This window comes from Phalacrocorax carbo, chromosome 4 (assembly GCF_963921805.1).
Source record: "Phalacrocorax carbo chromosome 4, bPhaCar2.1, whole genome shotgun sequence".
Classification (NCBI taxonomy): domain Eukaryota; kingdom Metazoa; phylum Chordata; class Aves; order Suliformes; family Phalacrocoracidae; genus Phalacrocorax; species Phalacrocorax carbo.
This window is the reverse complement of record NC_087516.1, coordinates 47,720,593-47,732,845: the sequence shown is the minus strand read 5'-3', so window position 1 is coordinate 47,732,845 and position 12,253 is coordinate 47,720,593. Positions and strand designations below refer to the sequence as shown.

General features: G+C 36.0%; 1 long non-coding RNA gene across 1 annotated transcript in view; it reads left to right on the top strand.

The window, feature by feature from the left end:
- LOC135313087 (uncharacterized) overlaps window positions 1-12,253 on the top strand; it is a 307,634-nt gene that overhangs the window by 79,833 nt on the left and 215,548 nt on the right. The window contains exon 4 of the long non-coding RNA XR_010372679.1: window positions 6,024-6,196. This is a non-coding gene — a long non-coding RNA (uncharacterized LOC135313087). The remainder of the gene's footprint in view (window positions 1-6,023; window positions 6,197-12,253) is intronic.

Genomic DNA, 12,253 nt, shown 5'->3' with positions numbered 1-12,253 from the left:
AGATAATTTAACAAGAATTATGGCTTTAAATCTTAAACATGACCAGTGTTTTCCAGAAGAGCAAAAAGCAAACTCCTAGTACAGAAAAATTATTTATAGGTATCTTTCTGTTCTCTTATAAAATTTTTTTTTTTTAAAAAGGAAAATAAAATAATGCAATTTGTTTTGGTTATGCAAGAAAGTAAAAGTCTTCAAGTCAAAATTGATTTACATAGCAATTACTTAATGAAAACTTGCCTTGTAGCCATCAAATTTCTCACGTCCCTCACATGTTTTATTATATGAATTATAGTTAGTTCAGGGGTACAAAAAAGTAAATTTACATAATAGGTTTTCTTTATGATTTTTAATTGTAATTTGTAAATTACAAAAGTAATTTGTAAACTACAATAGTTTTTGTGTTCTGCATTAACAAAAAAATGTTCAAAGTCTGTTCAAGTCTTTTTCATGGAAAGATGATATTAAAAGCTAAAGCCAGAAGAAAACAGCCTGGCCTAAAGTGCTAAATCCACCTTGCTCACCTGCTGCCCAGTTGCCGAGGCAGTTGCTGTCCTTTTTATCGCTGTCCTTGGAGTTACCTTTTCTTGCTCAGGTAGCTAGATCATCGCTACACATGCATCAACCAGGGTCTGTTTCTCTTTGATACCTGCTTGACAAAGAAGGCAGAGTCCTGTGGTTCAAGTTAATTTTCTGTGGATTATTTCTATTTTCATCTACATATACTTCTATCCATTTCTATTCTAGCTACCGTGCAATGTAAGATATGCAAACCAGCCTGGGAACATGGAACATGGGCTTTCTTCTTTCTGCTGACCACCAGACAGTGGTATGAGGATCCCTCTTACCTGCCTTTCTGGTCCCCTGAGTTTGATACTGCTGGATGCTTGGCAGACCAGTTTCAACCAAAGGAAATACCCTATAGTTTTATAGTTGGGTCAGTCTTTGGGATTATGGGAGAAGTTTTTTTTATCTAGAATTTAGGACTCCTACTTTTTGGCCAGGTCATTAGAAGGTGGTCACTACTTCATTTCCCAGCATGCTTTGGTTTGAACTTTACATGCTAGGTAAGCTCAGAGCACGGCTAGACAATTAGGCCCTCTGGGAGATAGGTAAGTATTGCCAGGTTTCTGGAAACCAAATGGGTTTGGGCAGAAAAGAGTAGCTGCCGGATTCACCAAAGAAGCATTGCACCAGGTTTTGATGTATGGGTAAATTTTTAAAGAGGTAAAAAGATTTCAGAAATTTCCAATGAATGTGGGGGCTTGAGTACTTATACACTCATGTAAGACCTTGAAATTCCAAGGTGTTTCCCTGCTGCTTTGGACTTGGCTGTGACTGCCCAATGATTTTGTCATAACTACACGATTTCAAATACGTACATGGGAATAAAAAGAATAAAAAGGAGGGGGGAGACCCATTAAAACCAAACTAAAATCTGGGCTATAAAATGTCAGTTGGATACTGATCTCTCTTCCCCGAAGTGTAGTTAAATAAAACAGTTCCCTGCTGTTGCCCCTCAAAAATGTTAGGTTGTAATTTACTGGTGCCTGCTCCTTTCTCATTGCAGGTGTAATCCAGCCTGGTGACGTGGACAGCTGCTGGGTTGGCTCATGCAGGGCTGTGGGTGGTTTAGCATGGCTTCTAGCTAAACTAGTGATCCAATCCTGTAATTTGTCACCTTTTGCTGGCAATTATAGTAAGGCGGTGAAGAAATGCTGGACTTAAAAACCAAACCAAACCAAAACCCAAAACAAAACCCCAAGCTGTCCTCGTCTCGCTGGCAGTGCTTCTCAGACAGCTGAGGTGCATTCCCAGCACAAGAAGAGGCTGGGCTGCTGTTCTTGCTTCCTGCTCTGAGAGAAGGAAGACCAAGGGTTTTGTTCCATTGGTTTGGTACTGTTACTAAAGAGTTTACTGGATTTCTAAACCTGAAGGAAACTGACATCAGTTTGCCTATTTATCTACCAATTTCCTCATATAAATTTATGTTTGGTAAGTAAACAGTGTAACTTAATAATATGTCAAAATATTACACCATAGCCTGGGCTGTTTTGGTTTTTTTTCTCCTGGTTTTTGTTTTTTTTTTCCAGACCCTCCCATATTTGCTGGTTTCCCTAATTCTATTTGTCACAGAACCTCTAGAAGACTTAACGCAGAGCACAGTTTAACATCAGATGGGAGCACATATGTTCCTAGTTTCATTTGGATTAGGATGTTTTTTGAAGACTACAGCCAATGGCAGCCTTCTGTTAATACAGTGGTCTAAATAGTGGGAAAAATCCCAAGGTTTCTAAGATGCTAGCTATCAATGCCTTGTTGTTAATCGTATGTTTTGAATATAGAAACCTTAGCATAGATGCTTCAAACTGCAGATAAAGGAACACTACAGAAATTACTTTTGGGCAACTTTTATTTGTCTGCTAGCTGAGGAGTAGTTCTTGATGGTAGCGCCAATGGCATGGTGGAAATGGAATTTCTATTTTTTTTGGTGTGTGCACTGGGTACTCTTGATGTATGTCTTCTGGACTTGGCAGACATGAACCTGGAAGCAGTATTTGCCTTCTTTCAGAGAGAAATAAAAGTTCAACCTTTTAATTTTTTTTTTTCATGAAGAGCCTGTGAGATATTGAGTTTGCTTTTGGCTAGACCACCTGATTATGGCTGTGGGTAAGAGATCTAGTCCAACTATCCTTTGGTGCCAGAGATGAAAATTGTGCTCACTTCAGGAGAGCTGGCTATGACTTTGACTACAAGTCTAACCTTACAGCACTTCGTTATTTTTCTACTCTCTTCTTTTATTTTTCCATTCTTGCATCTTCAGAATTATGGCTATAAAAAAAGCTGCTGAACCAGTGTGGTTTTAATGTAATGTAAGATTACAGTTTAATATAGTAATTTACTGGAATAAGGTAAATATCAAGTACTAAATAGAAAGCTGTTTCAAACACACTCAGAAATGGCTGGATATTGTTTTGCCAGAATGCTTTGCAATAGAAACTTGGTCTTTTAACTGAACTAAATAGATCTTCAAAGTGACTATTTCCTATTTGAATTTGTTTTACTTCTCGGGGAAAAAACAGACACAGAATTTTTTCTGATACTTTTCTCCCTTTCCTTCTCCTACCCCTACCAGTCGAAAAGAAACGTAGAAATATCACCAAGTATCTCATGTGAATTATTTCAGGTGCCTCATGTCCTGCATGCTTGGCCCTAAAGGCCGAGTTCTCAGTTTAGGTTGTTTCCCATGATATGCTGCAGAGATCCCATAAGATCAGAGTGTTTTGAAGCATTTTAACGAGGATGAAAAAGCTGAAGAACAGTTTTTGTAAGGGACCATAGGACTTTTTTTTAACTAAATATTTTGTTGTCTGAAATGTGTAATTCTAATATTTGTGTAATATTTTGGTCTAATAAATTGTTCTAATATTTGAAAAATGGCCATTTCCCATAGGGAAGAATGATACTTCTTTCCAACTCTATCTAATTCTATAACTAGTTCTTCAATGTTTCTATTTTGGTCTTGAATTTAGGTTATATTTCTTCCATTAGCATGTAATATTTAATCAGTCATCCTTATAGCAGGTGTTTTCAAAGAGAATACATTTTCTCTTAGTCTTTTGCTTAAACCTACAATCACTGGCTGCTGCTTCTCATTTCCATGTCACAAAATACCAAAATACAGTAGCAGTATTTCCAGATACTGCAATATAACAGTATCTAACAGGATAAATGCTGCCTTGCAAATGCTTCTTTATTGCTGCCTCCCTTTCCATGTAAGTTAATAAAGATAAACGGAACTAATTTCATTATTTAACTTATTAATAGTTTGGCAGGCCCAAGAGTTCACAGGCAGGCTTTGGGGCTGCAACATTTCCATCCTTTTAAAGTGCTGTGTAAAGGGAGATTCTGAAGCAGAAAAGGCTGAAAAAGCTCAACTTAAGCTTTTGTTTCTCATACTGTGCAGTACCTGAAGAACGGGTTTCTGAATCTTGACTGCTGGATGTAATCTTCCCCAGTTTAAGAAGGTCCCCATTGGCTTCAATTAGACTACAATCAGACATCTAGAAGATATATTAGTTACACTGTGTTCTACAAAGTCTTTTGCTCTTACAATTTTCAGAATATCAGTGCTAAAATTGGGTACTATCTTATTAAGTGCAACAGGAGATTTTTGCTCTTGTTGTCAGAGAGAATCTTCCTGATTCTTGCCTTCAGGCCAGATCTAAAGAACTTCTGTTGGGAATTTTAAGTTTTGCTCCCAAATCCACATTGTTGAAAGTGAACATAGCGTTGTGCAGGTTGGCCAGAACATAACTTGGCAATCATCTTGTCTCAGAACATAAAAAAGCTTGGAAAAGAATAATGTAGTTTTCATAGTTTGCTCAGTTACAGGTGGGAGAGAGGGACTAGTGAGGAAAAGACAAAAAACTCAATAAATAAATAAATTTTAAAAGCCCTAAAACACCTGAATGAATGCCTTTTAAAGTGCATTGAGTTTATTGGCACTTAAGGTTTGAGATGTTGTTTCTGCACTTGGCTTTATCAAGCAAAAATAGGTTTTCCTCCTTCTCTCTGTGATTCATACCTTGGAAAACATAGCTGTCTTTGAAACAACTGACACGTTGTATTACTATTCCTGCCATGGTGCCAAAGTCAGCCCTCTCAGAACAACTGATAAAGAGAACCCTTGAATACTACTGTTCATCCTTAATTTAGAAAAAGCGTAATATCAAAAGAGAATTGTATAACTTATTATTCTAAGTCCAAATCCTAAATAAGTGACTGAAGTAGGAGAGAGAGGAACAAAGTAAAATGTGTTTGGTAGAAATATAAACACATGCTAACTCTTTATTGCATTGGTTTTAAATATCTTACCCTTTTTAACTTTCCCATAACATTTCCACTACTGAAACATCACAAACCATTTATTTTTACTTTTCTGATGATCAGAGAAAATAAGCAGGCTGAGAAAGAGGTGTTTGTCAAAGCACATCATAATTATTTTGGTAACTTGCGTACCAGATGTCAGCTTTTTACTTTTCTAAGCTAGTTCTACATTTGTACAGCAGCTTTTAAATTTCCTTCTTTCACCCTACATACTTAAAAAGATTTTAAAATGAAGAGGGCTGGGAGCAGATCCCAGCGACTGGTCATAATGAAGTGTTTGTGTTGATTTGCAAGCCAACTGATAAATACACCACTGTGTTTTAGGGCACTACAAGGATGCTTCTCAGTATAGAAGTTTTCCCAGTAATTTTACTCCTGGAAATTACAGAATACCAAGAATTCCAGAACATGAATATGTGCATCTGTATTATGGTACTGGCAGATGAAATAGCAGTCCTAAACTCAGTTAAGAATATTTAATCCTGGAATTTTTTAAGAACAAAAGCAATCACTATTTATATTTGTGCCATATAACAATAAGGACTAAAATTTCTAACTGAAACAAGTAAATTTCATATTTAAAATTAATTCATCCTACCCAACCCACATCTCATTTATATTGTTCTTAAACAAAAAAAGCACTGTAAAATAGAGTATGATCAAAACATTAGGTTCGGATCTGAAAGATCTTGCTATTGATAAGGGATGCTTAGGTGTGGTGGGTTTTTTTCATTTTTCAAATGACATTTAAAATTCATTAAAAGTGTGAAACAGACTATTTTAGTGAGAAAATACAGATTGCACAAGAAGAATTTATGTAGGAAGGTTCTATTCCTATTTCACATTTTATTCTTGGTAAGAATAAGATAACAAGATAACAGCAAGAACTTTAAAAAAAGAGAGCAGTCACAGGTTTTGTTTGGGATTTTTTTGTTGTTGTTTGGGTTTTTTTTCCTTTCCTTTCATGCTTGTTTTGCTTAGAAGGAAGTATAGCTTAGTGTGAGAGGGAAAATATCAAGGGCTTTATTAAGTATCAGGTCCTATGAACCCATGCTAGTAAAGAACATAATTTATATGTTATTCCTGGAAGCATCTAGATGTTGTTGAGTCAACAGATGAAACTTTTTATGTTGCAGGTGCATATGTGAAACAGCAGTTACAGTGACTCACTGCTGGGAATAAGTTACAACTGTAAATCAAAGGAGAAGAGCACAAGGTGCAACCAGTTACACATTGCAGGCAAAGCCTGCAACTGTTCTATCAGCTACTTCTTCCCACTTGGTTTCCACCTCTCATTTATTTCTTTGTGGTGAGTAACCATGCACTGGTGTACTAGCATTATCTCCTGAATATCACACAGAAGCAAAAATATAGCCCTGACATTTCTGGTCACAACTGAGTGAGGGAGAAGAATGGTAGAAGTCAGAACTAACATATGGCAAATATTGGAAGTATCTGACTACCAGGAATACCCGTCAAATATAACATTTTTGCTGTTGCAAAAAATATCAATTCAGATTTCACTGTAGCTAACCAAAGCAAGATTTCCATTCAATGAAAGCCAACAGCATCTTCCTGAAAACTGAAAGAGTACACTAAACAAAAATTAATCTTTAAATTTACAGTACTGAGAGCTAATACATAGTAAGAGGTTGTTGATGGTTGAGCACAAAGGAGAGAATAAAATCAGAGCTGAATGAGAAGAGCAGGAATTTATTAAAGAATCCCTGGCTCTGGAAAAACAAAGTAGAATATTTGCTTCCAGTTTTACAGTGTAGGAAGAAAACTGATATGGATTGGTTTTGCTATATTTTTTGCATCACATTGCTCCTGATACAGTTTATTGCATTTGAAAAAAGAATTCTTCTAGTTTAAAAAATGGGGATGTGGAGGGAAGTGAAGTTGCTAGTATTCTAGTATGAGCATGAATGAGCATGACATATTTTCCCTTCAGACATTTGGAAGATTACAGCTTCCCCCCCCCCACTTAAGGGTGTACGTGTAACAGGCTCACCAAGTCCAAAATCTAGGTCTCGAAAGCACTCGTTCATATTCTCTTAAGTGATTAAGATTCAATATCTCTGGATGCCCCAGTGTATCAACACTTAACTTGATACTGCAACAAGAAACTGCACTGAAGCTTTATAGTAAAATATTTTGATAAATTGAATATATGCCCATTTTAAGGCCTTCTTACCTTGTCAGAGAACAAACAAAAGTCAGGACTTAGAGCTTTTATTGTTGTGAGATATCAGTAACTTCAAAAGAGAAAAAAGCTTCAATTTCTCCATGAAAAGGAGGGAAAAAAACTGTGTTACATAAAATATTAAATATTGAAACTTGAATTCCTTAGTAGACTAGGGGGTTTCAAAATAGATCTCAGCAAAAAATATTCCTGCTGATACAACTAATTTAATCTGATTTCCCCTCAGTCTGTAGTGAGCTACATTAAAATAGATTTTTTTGTTTTTGTTTTTGTTTTTGTTTTTGTTTTTTGAGGGCTTGTTTATGTCTTGGGAGCTACAGCAGAATGGGAACAGATAAACCAAAAGTGCTCTCCGCCAGTGCAGATTGGAGATTAGATTTATTCTAGATTATGCAGGTATTGCAACACCATGACATTAATGACCCAACTCATTCAGAACATGCCTTGAAACTCCAGTTTGTGTTTTTGGATCTTAGCCAAGAGTTACAAGAGTGCAGTGAATAAGGTAAGGTGGTTTGTTCAGCTGCAAGCTCACTGTAGCACCAGGAGATGACCTCTTATTTTTTCATTCACTAGCCACTCTTTCAGAAATGTCAAAAAATACTTAAAAGCAGGAAGATGGGAGATCCCAGTGCTTGTTGAAAATGAAAGAAAAGCTATTCCAGTTATATTGGCCTGTTTACAATAACCAATTCTGTAAAGGTAATTCAGCTTGAAGTTTGAAGAACTCAAACCTTTCAGAAAGCCTGTGGTGAGGATCATTTGAAATCCAGGCAGTATCATGGTTGTACTTTTTGAAAAATAGTCTCATAAATGAAAACAGAAAATGAATGAAAGGGGTTTTTGTTCTGTGAAGTAGTCTTTCCCTTTCCGGCAGCAGAATAATTTTTTCTTCAATAATGTTAAAGTGGTAAATCTTGGAACCTAAATTATCCTAATTACTCTGCATTATTACAGTTGTCAGAAGCTTCTGTGCAATATATTAGAACATAGCTAATATGGAAATTTCTGTAGAAAATGGGAGAATCTGTTTTGTTGGAGTTTACTTACGATTTGAATTATTGTAAGGAGGCTATTAAATGCTATGGTTAAATATACATAATTCCAATGAAGACTTATTAATGATCTTCTATACATATTTTCTTATTTTTCTTTGGCTTGAAAAACAGAACCTAAATATGCACCATTTCATTGATTAATAAATCCATGGGTTAGAGCAACTTTGTAGATACATACTTTGTTTGTTATGCTAGTTATTGAAACATAGTTTTCAGTTATGCTTAGGGCTGACTGATGGTTAACAAGTGTACATCACAGCAGTCTTCAGTGGTTGGAAGTTCTTCATTCTGCATTGTCATAGAGAGCAAACACAAAACATTTCTGAGGTTTTATTATACATAGTTCACAGTGCTGCCCTGTGGTATGGAATAATACGGTTCAAGTCTGATTCAGAGTAATGTTTTTCATCCTGGATCACCTCACATCAGCCAGTCTATATGAATAAGGGATTTAAACCTTATCTCCATTTCAGGCACACAGTTGAATCATCCAGTTACAAACAGTGTGTGATGCTACATTATGACAGAGGTTTCAGGTTTCTTATGAAGTTTTCCATATATTATGTGAACTTTCATCCTTAGACAGCTAATGTGTCTGATTAATCAAAAACAGATTAGAGATCAACATGAAGGTTACTTTGTTAACTCGAGAAGAAAATAGAATTTGTTAGCATTGAAACATGAACATTGACAAGAATCATGAAAGCTGCATTTTTATACAATATTGGGTTAGTAAGTATAGTTAGTAAGTATAATTAATATAGTACGTATAGTTTTCAGGTGGAAAAGGGCTTTTCATAGTTGACTATTTTCAAGACAAATAAGCAGTATAAAGATAATATAAAGTCCATTTGAAAGGTTCAGGAATCTCAGATCTCCACCTTCTGGAGAAATGGAATTGAATTATGAATGTTCTGAAAATGCATCAACACAGGGAAACTTTCAAAGTGTTGTCATCTAGCAAATACGGTACTGATGCCCTACAAAACTAAGTGGGGACTTGTCCTTCCAAATATAATCTTTCAGCTCTGTTAGACTTAAGAGGAAGCTAAGGATTTGATCTGTTTAGAAAAACAGATCCCATTGTAGAATGTTGTAATGCCCATCAGATCCAAGGCATAACTACACTAATCATTTATGGTTTTCTTCCACACACAATGTTTTCTCTGTTTTATTTCAGTAACAGTTATTGATAGCCTCCTATTAGTCTGAAATGGAAAAAAAAATCTCTACTGGATCTGATTACATCCCTCATACCTTATTAGTTATGTATACAACATAAGTTTCTAACTGGAGTAGAAAAAATGGGGCTACAACTTCAGATGTTCTGGAATATGCATTGTAGATGAGATTATAAACTAGGGAAGTCTGTGTAAAAGAAAAGCTAAAAGTTTCCCAAACCTAATATGCATTTTGTCTTTCATGTATTATGGATAACTTTAAGTTTCCTTTTATATTCATATGCCATCAGGTATGCTTCAAAGAAAAAAAAAGTAGATTGCCAAGTTCCCTTAAGATATATTTCTTCATTTCCCTTAGCACTAAGAACAACTGTGTTGCCAACCTAATTTCTGTTGTGAAATTGCTTCTGTGATAAATAGAAAACAAAAGAGGCATTTTACAGCCCAGGGAATCTCACTGTTTCTTCATGGCATGCTGCATTAAAAAAAAATAAAAGCAGAAAACAATGCACTTACTTTTCCCTTCAAAGCTATTCATTGAGAATTATTTGTGTAGGTCTTATGGACTTTCATAGAATTTTAATAGCAGAACTGTTGCATATGAATGAAAGTTCTCTATCATTCTGCGCTAATCTAAACTGGATGCCTACACTTGAACTATAGAGTTATTGATAAACCTAAAATGAATTAGTTTTAATATGGAAAAAATATCAGTCTATAATTACCTCTTTCTACTAATCCATTTAATAGTGTTGGTATTTAATTGTATTTAAACAAATACTCCATTATATGTGATAACAAAGGAGATAGGACCAGTGGTTATCCACATAGATTCTAAACATGGCAGGGCGTTCTCAAATCATATTTCAACAGGTTTTTATTTTGTAAGTTCATATATGTGGTACTGGCAGTAAGCGTGTAAACATAGTGTTGAGGCTACTGGAACACTGTCCTTCCAGAACCTACAGCTTCATGCACATACATCCAATCTTTTTCAGTCATGGTGTGGGTGGCTAACCATGCCTGTACGTGCTCCTGATAATGTAGCTGATGTCAAATGAGGCAAGACTCTGGGCTGGGGACACCAGCCAGGTTTCATTCAAAATGATGGTATGCTATATTTCCTTGAATTCAGGGACATTACTTTAGCTTGATCATAATGCTTCGTTTTACTCCAGGGTTTCCCACTGGTATCGCACAGATACAATACCAGTGGAAAAGAGCAAAGGAAACATCTGGGAATACGTTAATGGGAGGGTTGAAGAGTCCCAGAGGTCCAAACACATATGAAACTAGATGTAATTAATTCCTCCAGATCCTTCAAGTATTGCTTGTAGTTTTGTTCCAGTTCTGCAGATGTTATATCAATGTCAAGGGGAAGTATTAATAAGGCAGATGATATCTTAATGGTTTTCCACTGAAGACTCTGAGCAGTGAGTCCATCAATTTAAAGGGTAGAAAAGATTTTGATCTTAGTGGCAAAGGTTCCTTCTCTAGAAGCTAATAAGAACAGTTATTTGCAGGCATTCTTTAAGTGTCTGTCAAAGCATGTTCCACGTAAGTCTGTTTTTATTATTCTGGTTTTCTTATTTACACATTAATCAATACAAGGTGAAAGATAAACTTCATATACCTAGTCAAATAAGAGCATTCACCCGTTTTTTGGTGTGGGTTGTGTTTTTTTTAATGGAGAAAAAGGGGATAGTTGTGAGTTAGCCTGCTTAATTTAATCTACTTAACCTGCAGTAGAATTTTGTACTTTCTCTCAAGTGGCCTCTGTGGCTGTTGGAAAAAATGTCCCTGTTTCCAAAAATTGTGAAGCATCTATATTTGATTTATTTTGTTTTAAAGAAATTAATGAGGAGGGTAGATATCCAGGTTCAGTCCCTGATTTTACTGAGTTGCCCTGTAGTCTTTGCTTAAATTGGTTTCCACCAATTCTTTCAAAAAGAAATAGTTGCTGCTTAGTTATCGGTGGTTGAATCCATGTGGATAAGTGTTACAGTGAAGAGAGAAATGCCTGGCAATGGCAATGGGTTTTGAAATGCTTTTTTTACCACTATGGAGTCTTATTCATCTTGAGTGAAATTTTTGAGAGAAAGCGGAATGATATTCTGTTTATTAATTTATGTATACATACTCTATGCCCATAGGCACAGCTGCAATAGATGCTTCTGGTCAAAAGAATTTAATCTATGTGTGTGTTTATATGAACATATCATATCAAAGTGTTGCATTTGCTGTGAGATATGATCTTTCTGTGCACGTAAATATTTTGTTTCCTAACTAGTCATGCTATAGGCTCTGAAATGAAAGTTGTCTTTGTCTAAAGAAAACAACCACTTGTGAGTTAAACAGATTCATTGTCATATTTGGTCCTGCTTAAGATTTAGTCGAGATTCAGTTTCAATTATAAATTTAGTCCAAATCTAAAGAAAAAAATGAACACAGTTTGGTTCTGCATTGACCAGAATGTATAGATCTGAAAAAAATGGGGACAAGTAATTATTTCGGGTGTTTCTTTGCATTTCAGGTGCCATTTTTACCCTAATGTGTTATATATACTTTACCCTTGCTAGTTATCACAATGGTCTATCTTTTACCGTATATTAATAAGGAGCATCTTTTTGGTCATAGCCATAGTAAGTATGTAAACCAAAGTATTCTTCTTTTCACAGAATCACAGAATGGCAGGGGTTGGAAGGGATCTCTGGAGATCATCTCATCCACCCCCCCCACTTGAGCAGGCACACCCAGAGCAGGGGCACAGGAATGTCTCCAGGGAAGGAGACTCCACAGCCTCCCTGGGCAGCCTGTGCCACTGCTCTGGCACCCTCACAGGAAAGAAGTTTTTTCTCGTATTCAGGTGGAACTTCCTGTGTTCCAACTTGTGCCCATTGCCCCTTGTCCTGTCGTTGGGC